This window comes from Ambystoma mexicanum, chromosome 5p (genome assembly GCF_040938575.1).
Source record: "Ambystoma mexicanum isolate Mex_15411 chromosome 5p, UKY_AmexF1_1, whole genome shotgun sequence".
Lineage (NCBI taxonomy): Eukaryota > Metazoa > Chordata > Amphibia > Caudata > Ambystomatidae > Ambystoma > Ambystoma mexicanum.
The window spans coordinates 1079562354-1079574822 of NC_090930.1; positions in this window are offsets into that span (position 1 = coordinate 1079562354).

Consider the following 12469-nt stretch of genomic DNA (forward strand, 5'->3'; position numbering starts at 1 on the left):
CATGTGTTCCATCTACTCCATCTGTTCAGCCTTTTCCATCCACTCTATGCGTTCCATCTACTTCATCGATCCATCCACTCCATCCATTCCATCCACACCATCCAATCTATCCACACCATCCGATCTATCCGCACCATCCAATCCATTTGTGCCGTACATTTCATATGTTCTATCCACTCCATCTGTTCCATCCACTCCATCTGTTCCATCCACTCCATCTGTTCCATCCACTCATCGGTTCCATCTACTCTATCCATTCTGTCCACTCCATCCGTTTTATCCACTCCATCCTTTCCATCCACTCTATCCGTTCCATCCACTTCAACCGATTCCATCGCGTCCATCCGTTCCATCCATTACACCCGTTCCATCCATTCCACCTGTCCCATCCACTCCATCTGTTCCATACACTTCATCCGTTCCACTCACTTCATCTATTCCATCCACTCCATCCGTTGATTTTACTTCATCCGTTCCATCCACTCTATCCGTTCCATCTACTCCATCCGTTCCATACACTCCATTCGTTCCACCCATTCTATCCACTCCATTCATTTCATCCATTCCATCTCCTCATCCGTTCCATTCACTCTATGCGTTCCATCCACTCTATCCGTTCTATCCACTCGATCCATTTCATCTACTCGATCCGTTCTATCCCCTCCATCTGTTCTATCCACTGCATCCGTTCCATCTACTCCATCTGTTTCATTCCTCTCATCCGTTCACTTCCTCGCATCCGTTCCATTCCTCTCATTCGTTCATCCCTCTCATCCATTCCATCCCTCTCATCCGTTCCATTCCTCTCATCCGTTCCATCCTCACCATCATTCCATCCATTCCACCACTACATCCATTCCATCCACTCTAGCTGTTTCATCCACTCTATCTGTTCCATCTACTCTATCTGTTCCATCCACTCAGTCCGTTCCATCTGTTCTATGAGTTCCATTATGTCCATCCACTCGATATGTTCCATCCACCCATCCATTTTCATCCTTGCATGCGTTCCATCAGTTCCATGCGTTCCATCTACTCCATCCTAACGATCCATTCCATCCACTCTATCCGTTCCGTCCACTCCATCCGTTCCATCCACTCCACTAGTATATCCTCTCCGTCCACTCATCCGTTCTGTCCACTCATCTGCTCCATCCACTCATCCGTTCCATCCACTCTATCCGTTCCATCTGTTCCACCCACTCTATCTGTTCCATTTGCTCTCTGCGGTCCATTATTTCCATCCACGCCATATGTTCCATCCAATCCATCCGTTTCATCCTTCTATGTGTTCCTTCCTTTCCATGTGTTCCATCTACTCCATCTGTTCAGCCTTTTCCATCCACTCCATCCGTTGATTTCACTCCTTTCGTTCCATCCATTCTATCCACTCCATTCATTTCATCCATTCCATCTCCTCATCTGTTCCATTCACTCTATGCGTTCCATCCACTCTATCCGTTCTATCCACTCGATCCATTTCATCTACTCGATCCGTTCTATCTACTCTATCTGTTCCATCCATTTCACTTACTCTAGCCATTTCACTCGTTCTATCTGTTTTAGTTATACTATCCGTTTTAGTCTTTCTATCCGTTCCATCGACTCCCTTTGCTCTTTTATTTTCTTTGTTCAAATAGCCTTGGATTTCTATTTATTGTAAATATTCATTCCATTTGCTCTAAGAGTCGAGTCTTTATGGGAAGAGCCACGTTTTCAGTAATTTTTGGAAAGACAGGTAATCTTTGGTTAGTCGTATATGGGGTGGAAGTGAGTTACATAGAGTGGGGCCAAGGCTGAGAATGAGGATCCTCCTAACCTGAGTTGGTGTTTGGTATCACTAAAAGGAGTGCAGAGCTTGATCTTTGAGTGTGCAGTGGGTGGTAGGGTTTAAGCTCGTCCTGTGGGTATAAAGGGCCGGTTTTATGCACTGCTTGGTGGGAAATGCATAAGGTTTTGAAAGTTGCCCTTCATGCAACCGGGAGCCAGTGGAGAGTTCTGAGAGCTGGAGAGGAGTGGTCTCTTGGGCCAAGTGCTAGAAGCATTTTGGCTGCAGCTTTTTGTGCTCTTTTTAATTTAATGAGGTGGTATGCTCAGACCCTGAGGTAGAGGGAGTTGGCATAGTCCAGTCTCAACATTACAATAGATTGGACAGCAGCAAGTCTGTTGGGAAAGGAGAGGTATGGAAAAATGTGTCTAAGAATTTTGATATGGTAATGTTAGGACTTAGAGAAGTTGTTGATTTGGAGAGAGAGGGTTAGGTCAGAGTCGAGAGAGCATCCAAGGTTTTCTACTGTGGTCGAAGTGGTGGGTGGATTGGCCATGGATGTGGGCCATAATTGAGGTTGAGGGAGAAGCTTGGTGTTGCCGCACACCATGATTTTGGTTTTAGTGGAGGAGTTGGTTTGTAGTCATCCAACGATCAATGTCAAGGAGGCAGGCTGCGAGGTCGGGCTGACAGTTGGAGTTTGAGTTGAGGAGTTTTAGGATTATTTGAGTCTCATTGGTGTAGTTATATCACAGGATATTGTGCGGGCAGATTCTTCCCGGGAGGATTGACATTTAGAGGTTTAACAGGAGGGCTTATAGGCATGCTCCTTGTGGAACTCCGGTATTGACTGGTCGGGCGGCGGAAGCAAAGGTGGAGAGCAGGGTCATTTGTTTCCTATTGTTGAGGAAGGATGCTATCCATTTGAGAGCGTTTCCACGGATTCCTAAGGAGTGTAGGCAGTCAAGGAGCATTGAGTGGTTAATTGCGTCAAAGGCAGCGGATAGGTCTAGAAGGATTAGTGCAGTGCATCCGGCAGAGTCCGCAGTGATCTTAAGATCATCCCAGTTTGAGGTCAGAGTGGTTTTGGTTCCATGTCATGTTCTGAAGCCTGATTGTGCAAGGTCTAGGAGGTTGTGGGATTAAACAAAGGCATTTAGTTGGGAGTATGCGGTTCGATAGATAAGTTTAGCAAGGAACCTTGTGTTTGAGATGGAGCTGTAGTTTTTGGGGTCGAGGGGGTCGAGGGAAGGTTTTTTTAGAAGAGGCTTGGCATGTGCAGTTTTGAAGGCGTCGGGGAAGATTCCGGAGGTGAGGGAGTCATTTAGGATGGTTCTTGCGTACTCTCCTGGGCAGGTGGATGAGAATATTTCTTTGAGGATTGAGCCGGGGCAGGGATCAAGGGGGGAGCCAGATGGTTTGAGAAATGTGTCTCTCGATATTGGTGTGAATGAGTCGAAGTTGGGTTGGGGTGTTGTTGCCGAGGCAGACGGGGAGGCTGACTGGTAGGGTGGAGGGATTACGTGGCAGGGGCAGGAAGGCCAGTTTGTTGTTAAGATCAGTTGTTCTGTCGAGAGCAGTGGTGTAGAAGTGGAGAGAGAGCAAGTCGCAGAGTGACTGAGATAGGGTGAATTGGGTGGAGATACCGGTTGGTATGGTGAATTCAGAAATTATTTTGTGGAGTTCCTTGCTGGGGTTTCACAGTTGAGAATTTGAGAATTGTAGTGGACTTTTTTTACTTTTCAGATTTCTGCTTTGTAGTGGCGATGGTGCCGGGCCAGGCTAGATCTACTCAGGTTGTTTTTTTCTTTCCGCCATTTGCGTTCCAGGGATTTATACAGTTGTTTTGCTGTCTTAAATTCTGGTGTAAACCATCTGGGATAAAGGCCATGGCGAGAGGAGGATTGGCAAGTGGGGGTGAGTGGGTTTTGTGACATATTGAGCCAAGAGTCAAAGGAGTGGATGGTTAAGGGTTCATTATGTGGGATGGTGATGGAGGAGTTTGAAGCAGGGCTTAGGCTAGGTCAGGGAGGATCTTTAGTTTCTTCCAGCATTTGCGGTGAGTTGGGGGTTCTGATTTAAGTGTGGGGAAGGGGGCGGGCGAGCGAAAGGTGAAAAGCACAATGAAGTGACCAGACCAGATGATACGTACAGGGGTGCTTAGATGTATCTGGTCATGGGAGCTAAAGATGGCATCAAGGAGTGTCCTTTAGAGTGAATTGGCCGTTCATGTGAAGGTGAAGGTTGAGCACATCTAGGCAGTCGACCAGTGAGTGGGTCATGGGGTTGGTGGGAATGTCAAGCCAGATATAGAAGTCCCCTAGAAGAGTGAACGTGGGATGGTTTATTTGGATGGTGGCTATCGAATCACAGAGGTTGCTTGAGAATTGTGTGTCATAGCCAGGGGGTATGTAGATGATTAGGAAGCTGTGGGAGAACGTCGGGGGAAGGGATAGTTTGACGAGAAGTGATTCGCAGGAAGGGTTGATTGGCTGGCAGTCGATGATTGAGGCAGAGAAGTGTGACTTGAAAATGATTGCCAGGGTCGGTTGAGTGGGATGAGGGAGTAGTCCGGGGGGAAGGCTTCATGGCCAATAGGGGCAAAGTCGTCAGAGAACCAAGTTTCCCTGATAAAGACGAGGTCAGGATTGTCAGAGGCGAGGAGGTCAGAGATGCTGTGTCTGTTTTTTGCTACAGAACAGGCATTAAAAATGATGCATCTTACTTCAGAACGGGGTGATGTTGTGGAGGTTGTAGGGGTGGTGGTAGGGTGGAGTGGGTGAGTGGTTGGAGAGGGAAGCAGGAGTGGGGTGGTGGGGAGTGAGTGGGATTGGGGAGGTGAAAGAGGTGGACTGGTCGAAGGTGGTTGAGACGATTAGGTGGGTGGAGGAGGGGGGATGTGGAGAGGATGAGGATGGATGGGTGTGTGAGGATGGTCAGTTGGGCAGTCAGATTTGAGGCTGGGGATTCAAGGGTGAAGTGCATGGGGTTAGGGGTTCTAGGTGTGGTTGGCAAGAAGTCAAGGGAGAGGTGTTGGAAGTGGGGGGAGGGTGGTGATGGTTGAGGCTGAGAGATTAAGGGGGTGGGTTGAGGCAGGAGGAGTGAGGAGAAGTGGGAGATTGAAGGAGACTAGGCCTGTTTTCTTTTATTTTAGTTGGTGTGTGTGAGAGGGTAGGGGGGTCAGAGGGCAATGGAGATGTGGCCACTGTTCTTTCCGAGGCAAGACATGGAGTTTTTAGGGAGGGCAAGGGATGTGGTTGGTGGGGGATGTTAGCGGGAGTTGATGCGAGGAAAGGGCAGGGGGCGGTGGCGGGACGGGGTCGGTCTGGTACGGTGGGTGGGTGGTTCATTGGTAGGGCAGGGGGGTGGGCCTGCTGGGTGGGAGAGTGGAAAGGATGGGAGGAACAAGAGTCTTAGGATGGTTGCCGCGCCATCAAGCTTCTCTGGCTTGGGGGTTGGATAGAGGGTGGGGTGAGAGCGTGGTGGAATGTGGGATGGTTTGCGATGGGAGGGCTCCTCTGGCTTGAAAGTTGGATAGGGGTGGGGTGAGAGCATGGTGGAGGGTGAGATGGTTTGGGATTGGAGGGCTCCTCTGGTTTGAGAGTTGAATAGGGGCTGGCGTGAGCGTGGTGGAGGGTGGTGTAGTTTGGGATGGGAGGGGGATGGAATTAAGGGGAGGGGGAAGTAATTAAGGGGAGGGAAGAGGGAGGCACGCCAGAGTGAGGCTCTCACCCTGGACCTAGCTGGGCAGCATGGACTCATGGCGTGGCATGTTTGTAATATCAAGACGTGGGGTTCGACACAGTGGATTCACTGTACGATGAAGTTAATGAGCTGCAATCAATATCGCTTGACTCCTATAAATAGCTGCACAATTCAATACAGTACAACTTTAGTGCAATCAGGGCACACCTAATGTGTTGGGCACACTTCCTTCATGCAAGCTTCAACACAGTGGTGTTACTAGGGTACAACACAGTGATGCTAATAGGGCACACTCAATAATGTTGGACACATTTTCTAAATTCAATTCTAACACAGTTTAGATGTAAGATTCAACATGGTGAGGCTATTAGGGCACACTCAATGATACTTGGGCACACTATCTAGATGAGAAACTCAGCACAGTGAAACAATTTGGGCACACTATCTAGATGTGAAGCTCACCACAGTGAAATAATTTGGGCACACTCACTGATCTTGAGCGCACTTTCTTAGTTCAATTGTAACACAGTTTAGATGCAAGATTCAATACAGTGATGCAATTAGGGACACTCAATGATGTGTTTCTGAAAGTTTCTAAATTCAAACTTTTAACGCAGTGACACTATTTGTCACACTTTCTAAGTTCAACTTTAACACAGTGACGCTAATAGGGCATACTCAATGTTGTTGGGAACACTTTCTAAATTCAAATTGTCACACGGTATAGATGTATGATTCAATACAGTGATGCTGTTAGGGCACACTCAATGATACTTGGGCACACTGTCTGGATGAGAAACTCACCACAGTGAATCAATTTGGGCACACTCAATGATCTTGGGCGCACTTTCTAGGTTCAATTGTAACACAGTCTAGATGTAAGAATCTTCAATGCAAGATTCAATACAGTGACGCTATTACGTCACATTCAATGACACTTGGGCACATTTTCTAAGTTCAATTGTAACACAGTCTAGATGTAAGCTACAACACAGTGAGGCTATTGGGCGCACTCAATGATACTTTGGCACACTATCTAGATGAGAAACTCAACACAGTGAAACAATTTTGGCACACTATCTAGATGTGAAGCTCACCACAGTGAAATAATTCGGACACACTCAATGTTGTTGGGAATATTTTCTAAATTCAAATTGTAACACAGTCTAGATGCAAGATTCAATACAGTGACACTATTTGCACGCTCAATGATACTTGGGCACACTATCAAGATGTGAAACTCACCACAGTGAGACAGTTTGGGCACATTCAATGATCTTGGGCACACTTTCTAAATTCAATTGTAACACAGTCTAGCTGTAAGATTCAACACTTTCTAAATTCAAATTGTAACACAGTCTGGATGTAAGATTCAACACATTCTAAATTCAAATTGGCACACAATCTAGATGTAAGATTCAACACAGTGAGGGTATTGGGCACACTCAATGATACTTGGGCACACTATCTAGATGAGAAACTCAAAGCAGTGAAACAATTTGGGCACACTATCTAGATGTGAAGCTCACCACAGTGAAATAATTTGGGCACACTCAATGTTGTTGGGAAAACTTTCTAAATTCAAATTCAAATTGTAACTCAGCCTAGAAAATTCAATACAGTGACACTATTGGGCACACTCAATGATCTTGGGCGCACTTACTAGGTTCAATTGTGACACTGTCTAGATGCAAGATTCAATACAGTGACGCTATTGGGCACACTCAATGATCTTGGGCGCACTTACTAGGTTCGATTGTAACACAGTCTAGATGTAGGAGTCAACACATAGAGGCTATTAGGGCACACTCAATGAAGTGTTTCTAAAAGTTTCTAAATTCAAACTTTTAACACAGTGACGCTAATAGGGCACACTCAATACACTTTCTAAATTCAAATTGTAACACAGTCTAGATGCAAGATTCAATACAGAGTCTGCTATTAGGGCACACTTAATGATACTTGGGTACACTATCTTGATGAGAAACTCACCACAGTGAGACAATTTGGGTACACTCAATGATCTTGGGAGCACAGTCTAGCTGAAAGGTTCAATATAGTGATGCTAATGGGGTACGAGTAATCGTTTGATCTTAGTATGTGACTGTACGATGTAACACAGTAAAACTTTTAAGATTTTTAGATCAGACACTTGGGCCCTCCAACTTGGTTTGTGACTTTAAATTGCACAGAGTATATTTGGGAGGATCTAGCAGAGTGGATTTGTGAAAGTAATTCCCAGAAAGAAGACATAGAACACATGACACCAGGAGAATTGTGTTCCATGGACCTTAATAAGTGTATCGTAGTTCTTTCATCACAGGTTTTTAGCCATGTTACACTTTATATGTAATAAAGAAAATGGTTCATTACGCACTGTGGAACATTTCTTTTGGAGGAAGGAGTACCAGGAATGTGTGTCTCCACATATACATATGCTATTGTGGATTCAAGATGCTCCCGAGTTTGGTAAGGAAAGTGATGGTTGTGTGATGGAGTTCATCGAAAAATATGTTACTTGTTCCATTCCTGCTCTGCATGTGAATGCTGATCTACGGAACAAGGTGGAACGATTTCAAAGGCACTCATGTGGAAAGTATTGTCAGAGAAAATACAAAAGTAAAGACAAGTACCACGCTCAGTGCAGATTTAGCTTTCCAAAGCCTGTGACACCAGTTGGCCGAGTGAATAGTTTGATGTCATCTGTTCAACACCATGGTACAGCTAAATCACCAAGAAATACCTATCATTAAAAAAGAGAAAAGGAATGCCAATTAATTAATGATTACAAACCTGTCATTGCTCAGCTTTTGAATGCAAATACTGATATAGAGTATCTTGCTGATGATACAAGAACTGTTGCTCGTTCTGTTGGAGCATACATGACAAAAGCTGAAAAGAGCAACACAGCCAAGGTATGAGCAGATTTATCAGCAGATAAAAGTCTTAGTCAGAAACTTCTGAGCTTTGATCGGAAGCCACTGTCACATAGAGAGTGTGGTAGCTATGAAGCTGCATATTGGTTGACTAGTTTGCCTCTGTATGGACGTAGCATTAATGTACTTGGGTTAAGTCTTGGACCAGCTAGTGCTAGAAATCGGGTACTAAAGCCCTTGAGTGAAATTGAGCAGTTAGCTGAAGCAGTACCTATCAGTACAGAGATTCTGAAAACCAACTTGATTGATATACATTGTCCAAATCAATCTGATGTGTTGGAGGATCTTTGTTTATATGAAGTAGCACAGTGTGGCTCATATAAAAAAATATTGAAGCAAACAGTGACAGAGGATGGTTTAAAGTACATGGATGTACTCATCTAGTGAGACATGAGAAGGCAAGTCTCATTAACGACATGGAACTGTCTTGCCAAACAGCAGAGAAAAAGGATTATTTTATTTTTGTCTTTTGCAGTTGTTCTTCCCATGGCGTGCAAAGGGTGATTTGCTTGGAAGTTTTGAAACATTTTAAGAATCATTTTTTGCTAAAAAAATCTTAATTACATATCTACAATTTGAGTAGTACTTGGAGTTACTGGAGAAAGAAATACACCAAGAAGAACTTCTGGCAGCTGAATTGGCAAAAGAGACTCCTGAGGAAAGTCAAGATTCTGCAGCAGGAAGACAAAATGTGTTTGGTGGGCCAATTATTCAAAAGGATGTTGAGCTTGCTATGGCGGAAGTAGAAAGTGCAATGCAAGAAAGTAAAGTTACAGATGCATATTATGAATTTTTAGTAACTTAATGTATAGCAAAAAGAAGTTTATTATACAATTAAAGATAGTGTTCTGACTTGATGGGTCCGACTTGATGGTCGTGCAGTTATAAAATGCCTCCGTCCCCAAGTACCGCTCGAGCAGAATATAAACACTGCCCGAGCAATCTTTGAGGCCACAGGAAGGAGTGTTGTCGTCAGCCTGGTATTGAGAACGCCGGAAGGACCCCTGAGTGCTGTAAGGCAAAAGGTTAATATCAGGAATGCACTCTATAATGGCAATGGGCAATGGACAGAAAGGGTTAAACAAGATGCAGTGACACCAGCTTACCTAGTAGAGATGGAATGTAGGTAGAACACCTACGCAGGGAAATCCACGGCAGGCTGGAATGATGTAATAGGCACTCCTTCCCAGTACCTCGTGGAGCGTGGCAGGATGTGTAACAAGGCTTGAAGCAATCCGAAGGTTGCAAAACAGAAGGGCAATCCAAGAGCAAGTCCAGAGTATAACAGGGGTCGGATGTCCAGAAAATCAGAGAGCACGCCAAAATCCAAGGATAATCCAATAGCAAATCCGAAAAGAGTTCCAAGGTCGAAGCAAACAAGAGCAAGGGTAATGCGTGACAGTCCTCCGTAGCAGTTGAAGTAGCTGTGAAGCAAAGAATCTTGTTTGCCGGCTTCTTTTGAAGGGGCGAGTGGTACCACGTGACGTATCACGTGACTGCTCGCGTACGTTGCATGGCGCGCAACGCGGCCAGCGATTGGAGCTGCCGGCACTTCCTGGTATTCTGATGTTGCCGGCTGTGTAAGAGGCGCCATGGCAGACGCCAACGCGGAAAAGGGCGAAACGAGGCAGAATCGCCCAACATGGTATTCCGCCTGCCGTGTTTTCCCTGCTGGTGGTGTGAACGGGAAATACTACGGCGCGAGGCGCCTGAGGGGTGCGAAGAGGGAAAGGCCGTGTGAGAGGGCGTGACAGAGCCCCCCCTCAAAGGCCCACGACCGCGTGGGCGGGAAGGATGCTCTCGATGAAACTTGGCCACCAGGCGAGAAGCATGAACATCCCGAGCAGCAACCCAGGAGCGATCTTCAGGGCCATAACCCCGCCAATCCACCAGATATTGTAACCCACCTCTGTGTACACGGGAACCCAGTATTCTCCGGACCTCAAAAACATCAGGAGAAGAGACAGAGACCGGAGCAGGAGGGGCAACTAATCGGGTAGGACCAGGGCAGGGCTTAAGCAGGGAGACATGGAAAACTGGGTGGATTCGCCAAGCAGGAGGTACCGCCAGACACATAGCCACCGGATTCAGAACCTTGGCCACCTTGTAAGGACCCACAAAGCGAGGGAGAAGCTTGCGACAACCAGGAATGTGTAAATGACGAGAGGAGAGCCAAACCCTGTCCCCCACCTTGTACGCAGGAGCATCCGCCCTCTTCCTGTCAGCTGTGGATTTCATGGAAGATTGGGCCTCACGCAAATGGATCAAAGTCTGGGCATGTACTGACACTAAATCCCTAGCGCAGGCCGAGGCAGCGGGGTTATCAGAAGAGGGGTAATCTGGCAGAGGAAGAGTACGAGGATGTTGGCCATAGAGAGCGAAGAAAGGCGAAAAACCAGTAGCAGAATGCAAAGAGTTGTTATAAGCAAATTCGGCAAGATGCAATAAATTAAGCCAAGCGTCCTGATATTGTAACGTTAGGCAACGTAGGTATTGCTCCAATGACTGGTTAACCCTCTCAGTCTGCCCGTCACTCTCTGGATGGTAAGCAGAGGAATAATGAGCATCAATTCCCAACAGAGAGGTGAGGGCCCGCCAGAAACGAGAGGTGAACTGTGTGCCTCGATCGGACACCAAAACATGAGGCAGGCCAAAGAGACAGAAGACAGACTTAAAGAAATGCCTGGCCAAAACCGGGGCTGAGGGTACTCCCTTACATGGTACAAAACGAGCCATTTTGGTATAGGAGTCGACAACAACCCATATCGTATCGAAACCCTGTGTGCGTGGCAAATCAGTAATTAAGTCCATTGAGACCGTGTGCCAGGGACGTGGAGGAACCGGGAGAGGAAGAAGAAGACCCAAAGGCCGGCCCCTACGTGACTTGCCCTGAGCACAGATTGGACAGGTATTGACATAATTCTGTACGTCTCGTTTCATAGCCGGCCACCAACACCATCGTTTGAGTAATTCCAGGGTACGATGCTGCCCGGGGTGACCATTAATGGCAGCATCATGAGACCATTCCAACGCCAAATTCCTGGTTTCACTCGTGGGAAGGAAAAGCTTCCCATGTACAAAGGGCAGCCCATCCTGCATAACGGGATCCCATTCTGTTAGTGACTGTGGATATCGGGAGACCCATTGTCGTATGGTGGACTGCAATGAAGGAGATGGTGTGCAAACGCATACTACGTGAGAATCACTCAACATGGTTTCAGGGAAGGATGGTAGAACTTCCCCCCCAGGAGAGCGAGACAGGGCGTCTGCTTTCCCATGCCCTACACCAGGTCTATGTTTGACCACGAAGTCGAACGCAGCAAAGAAAAGATGCCAACGTACTTGTCGACTATTGGTACATTTCAAGGAGGCAAGGTCTTGGAGATTCTTATGGTCTGAGAACACCACCGTCTGGTGTTTTGCTCCTAGAAGGTGATGTCTCCAGGTCTGTAGGGCGTCCTTAATGGCCAATAGTTCTTTTTCTGTGACTGTGTAGTGTAATTCACTTGTTGTGAATTTGCGAGAGTGGAATGCCACCGGATGTAGCCGACCAGTGGCAGGACATGGCTGGGACAGTACAGCTCCAAGTGCATAAGAGGATGCGTCTGCCTCAAGGACAAATGGGAGTTCAGGGTCAGGGTGTTGTAACACCGGAGCAGTAGTAAACAGTTTTCAGAGAACCGAAAGCATTTTGTTGTTTTTCGGACCAGACATAGGGAACTGAAGGACTAGTGAGCGCAGTGAGTGGTGTTACAATAGAAGAAAACCCAGCTATGAACCGTCGGTAAAAGTTGGCAAAACCCAAAAACGACTGTAACTGCTTGAGTGTGGTCGGAACCGGCCAATCGTTTATTGCCCGAACTTTGGACTGATTCATGGAGAGGCCTCCAGGAGAGATATGGAACCCCAAGAACTCAACCTGGCTGGTGTGGAAAATACACTTTTCGGGTTTAGCGAATAGTGCATTGGCTTGCAGACGTAACAACACTTCCTTAACGTGTCTGATGTGTTCATCGAGAGAGGAAGAGAAGACCAATATGTCATCTAAATACACCACTAC